Below are 5,000 nucleotides of genomic sequence, written 5' to 3'. Positions count from 1 at the left end.
AGGAAAGTGCTCTAGAGGTCGAATTTTGACGCCGTTTTTTGCAACAACCTCTAGAAAAATAAGATCTTTCCATCCTCCAAATTTGGTGAATTTACACCGTGCCGATTTTTTTTGACGATTTTTTTACCGCCCGGAATGCCGGAAATTCAAAAAAAATGAAAAACGGAGCAAACCTGCGATTTTTGACCTGGATTTTTTTGTGCAGCCTTCACATAATATTACCAAGGTTCCCTCAAAATTTCACGAAAAATGCACGAGCCAATTCTGAGATATGAAAATTTGGCTCCTCCGTTGCAACGCTCCGAGCCATCGTTGCAACGGCGGGTGCCTCCGTGGGGGGCGGGGGAGCCCGGCGGCACACCACAACCACAACGTGCTTGCTAGTGTGCCTAGGGGATGGCAAGGCAACGTGCATCTTGCTGGCATTGCGCCCAGCAAGCCTTTGGGCAACTCGAGTTTCAGCATCACGACACCCCTCCCCCCTATAATAGGCTGCCGAGCCATTACCAAAGTGCCACGGGTAGACGTCCTTTTCCGTGAGGAGACATACTAAAGGAAAGTGCTCTAGAGGTCGAATTTTGACGCCGTTTTTTGCAACAACCTCTAGAAAAATAAGAACTTTCCATCCTCCAAATTTGGTGAATTTACACCGTGCCGATTTTTTTTGACGATTTTTTTACCGCCCGGAATGCCGGAAATTCAAAAAAAATGAAAAACGGAGCAAACCTGCGATTTTTGACCTGGATTTTTTTGTGCAGCCTTCACATAATATTACCAAGGTTCCCTCAAAATTTCACGAAAAATGCACGAGCCAATTCTGAGATATGAAAATTTGGCTCCTCCGTTGCAACGCTCCGAGCCATCGTTGCAACGGCGGGTGCCTCCGTGGGGGGCGGGGGAGCCCGGCGGCACACCACAACCACAACGTGCTTGCTAGTGTGCCTAGGGGATGGCAAGGCAACGTGCATCTTGCTGGCATTGCGCCCAGCAAGCCTTTGGGCAACTCGAGTTTCAGCATCACGACACCCCTCCCCCCTATAATAGGCTGCCGAGCCATTACCAAAGTGCCACGGGTAGACGTCCTTTTCCGTGAGGAGACATACTCAAGGAAAGTGCTCTAGAGGTCGAATTTTGACGCCGTTTTTTGCAACAACCTCTAGAAAAATAAGATCTTTCCATCCTCCAAATTTGGTGAATTTACACCGTGCCGATTTTTTTTGACGATTTTTTTACCGCCCGGAATGCCGGAAATTCAAAAAAAATGAAAAACGGAGCAAACCTGCGATTTTTGACCTGGATTTTTTTGTGCAGCCTTCACATAATATTACCAAGGTTCCCTCAAAATTTCACGAAAAATGCACGAGCCAATTCTGAGATATGAAAATTTGGCTCCTCCGTTGCAACGCTCCGAGCCATCGTTGCAACGGCGGGTGCCTCCGTGGGGGGCGGGGGAGCCCGGCGGCACACCACAACCACAACGTGCTTGCTAGTGTGCCTAGGGGATGGCAAGGCAACGTGCATCTTGCTGGCATTGCGCCCAGCAAGCCTTTGGGCAACTCGAGTTTCAGCATCACGACACCCCTCCCCCCTATAATAGGCTGCCGAGCCATTACCAAAGTGCCACGGGTAGACGTCCTTTTCCGTGAGGAGACATACTAAGGGAAAGTGCTCTAGAGGTCGAATTTTGACGCCGTTTTTTGCAACAACCTCTAGAAAAATAAGATCTTTCCATTCTCCAAATTTGGTGAATTTACACCGTGCCGATTTTTTTTGACGATTTTTTTACCGCCCGGAATGCCGGAAATTCAAAAAAAATGAAAAACGGAGCAAACCTGCGATTTTTGACCTGGATTTTTTTGTGCAGCCTTCACATAATATTACCAAGGTTCCCTCAAAATTTCACGAAAAATGCACGAGCCAATTCTGAGATATGAAAATTTGGCTCCTCCGTTGCAACGCTCCGAGCCATCGTTGCAACGGCGGGTGCCTCCGTGGGGGGCGGGGGAGCCCGGCGGCACACCACAACCACAACGTGCTTGCTAGTGTGCCTAGGGGATGGCAAGGCAACTTGCATCTTGCTGGCATTGCGCCCAGCAAGCCTTTGGGCAACTCGAGTTTCAGCATCACGACACCCCTCCCCCCTATAATAGGCTGCCGAGCCATTACCAAAGTGCCACGGGTAGACGTCCTTTTCCGTGAGGAGACATACTAAAGGAAAGTGCTCTAGAGGTCGAATTTTGACGCCGTTTTTTGCAACAACCTCTAGAAAAATAAGAACTTTCCATCCTCCAAATTTGGTGAATTTACACCGTGCCGATTTTTTTTGACGATTTTTTTACCGCCCGGAATGCCGGAAATTCAAAAAAAATGAAAAACGGAGCAAACCTGCGATTTTTGACCTGGATTTTTTTGTGCAGCCTTCACATAATATTACCAAGGTTCCCTCAAAATTTCACGAAAAATGCACGAGCCAATTCTGAGATATGAAAATTTGGCTCCTCCGTTGCAACGCTCCGAGCCATCGTTGCAACGGCGGGTGCCTCCGTGGGGGGCGGGGGAGCCCGGCGGCACACCACAACCACAACGTGCTTGCTAGTGTGCCTAGGGGATGGCAAGGCAACGTGCATCTGGCTGGCATTGCGCCCAGCAAGCCTTTGGGCAACTCGAGTTTCAGCATCACGACTCCCCTCCCCCCTATAATAGGCTGCCGAGCCATTACCAAAGTGCCACGGGTAGACGTCCTTTTCCGTGAGGAGACATACTAAAGGAAAGTGCTCTAGAGGTCGAATTTTGACGCCGTTTTTTGCAACAACCTCTAGAAAAATAAGAACTTTCCATCCTCCAAATTTGGTGAATTTACACCGTGCCGATTTTTTTTGACGATTTTTTTACCGCCCGGAATGCCGGAAATTCAAAAAAAATGAAAAACGGAGAAAACCTGCGATTTTTGACCTGGATTTTTTTGTGCAGCCTGCACATAATATTACCAAGGTTCCCTCAAAATTTCACGAAAAATGCACGAGCCAATTCTGAGATATGAAAATTTGGCTCCTCCGTTGCAACGCTCCGAGCCATCGTTGCAACGGCGGGTGCCTCCGTGGGGGGCGGGGGAGCCCGGCGGCACACCACAACCACAACGTGCTTGCTAGTGTGCCTAGGGGATGGCAAGGCAACGTGCATCTTGCTGGCATTGCGCCCAGCAAGCCTTTGGGCAACTCGAGTTTCAGCATCACGACACCCCTCCCCCCTATAATAGGCTGCCGAGCCATTACCAAAGTGCCACGGGTAGACGTCCTTTTCCGTGAGGAGACATACTAAAGGAAAGTGCTCTAGAGGTCGAATTTTGACGCCGTTTTTTGCAACAACCTCTAGAAAAATAAGATCTTTCCATCCTCCAAATTTGGTGAATTTACACCGTGCCGATTTTTTTTGACGATTTTTTTACCGCCCGGAATGCCGGAAATTCAAAAAAAATGAAAAACGGAGCAAACATGCGATTTTTGACCTGGATTTTTTTGTGCAGCCTTCACATAATATTACCAAGGTTCCCTCAAAATTTCACGAAAAATGCACGAGCCAATTCTGAGATATGAAAATTTGGCTCCTCCGTTGCAACGCTCCGAGCCATCGTTGCAACGGCGGGTGCCTCCGTGGGGGGCGGGGGAGCCCGGCGGCACACCACAACCACAACGTGCTTGCTAGTGTGCCTAGGGGATGGCAAGGCAACGTGCATCTTGCTGGCATTGCGCCCAGCAAGCCTTTGGGCAACTCGAGTTTCAGCATCACGACACCCCTCCCCCCTATAATAGGCTGCCGAGCCATTACCAAAGTGCCACGGGTAGACGTCCTTTTCCGTGAGGAGACATACTCAAGGAAAGTGCTCTAGAGGTCGAATTTTGACGCCGTTTTTTGCAACAACCTCTAGAAAAATAAGATCTTTCCATCCCCCAAATTTGGTGAATTTACACCGTGCCGATTTTTTTTGCCGATTTTTTTACCGCCCGGAAAGCCGGAAATTCAAAAAAAATGAAAAACGGAGCAAACGTGCGATTTTTGACCTGGATTTTTTTGTGCAGCCTTCACATAATATTACCAAGGTTCCCTCAAAATTTTAGAAAAAATGCACGAGCCAATTATGAGATATGAAAATTTGGCTCCTCCGTTGCAACGCTCCGAGCCATCGTTGCAACGGCGGGTGCCTCCGTTGCAACGAAACCAGCCAACGATGCACCTAACCCAGCATCCGTTGCAACGCACCCTGCCTCCGTTGCAACGCGCCCAGCCAACGTTGCACCGTCCCCAGCATCCGTTGCAACGCCCCCAGCCAACGTTGCAACGCGCCCTGCCTCCGTTGCAACGCTCCCAGCCAACGTTGCAACGCGCCCTGCCTCCGTTGCAACGTCACCAGCATCCGTTGCAACGCGCCCTGCCTCTGTTGCAACGCGCACGGCCAACGTTGCACCGACCCCAGCATCCGTTGCACTGCCCCCAGCCAACGTTGCAACGCCCCCAGCCAACGTTGCAACGCGCCCTGCCTCCGTTGCAACGTCACCAGCAACCGTGGCAACGCGACCTGCCTCCGTTGCGACGCCCCCAGCCAACGTTGCAACGCGCCCTGCCTCCGTTGCAACGTCACCAGCATCCGTTGCAACGCACCCAGCCAACGTTGCAACGCGCCCTGCCTCCGTTGCAACGTCACCAGCAACCGTGGCAACGCGACCTGCCTCCGTTGCAACGCCCCCAGCCAACGTTGCAACGCGCCCTGCCTCCGTTGCAACGTCACCAGCATCCGTTGCAACGCGCCCTGCCTCCGTTGCAACGTCACCAGCCAACGTTGCAACGCGCTCGGCATCCGTTGCAACGCCCCCAGCCAACGTTGCAATGCCCCCAGCTTCCGTTGCAACGATCCCAGCATCCGTTGCAAAGCGACCTGCCTCCGTTGCAATGCCCCCAGCCAACGTCGCAACGCGACCTGCCTCCGCTGCAACGCCCCCAGCCAA

Source organism: Arachis ipaensis, chromosome B7 (genome assembly GCF_059453495.1).
Source record: "Arachis ipaensis isolate K30076 ecotype BB chromosome B7, ASM5945349v1, whole genome shotgun sequence".
In the NCBI taxonomy this organism is placed as follows: Eukaryota; Viridiplantae; Streptophyta; class Magnoliopsida; order Fabales; family Fabaceae; genus Arachis; species Arachis ipaensis.
This window is presented reverse-complemented; position numbering follows the sequence as displayed.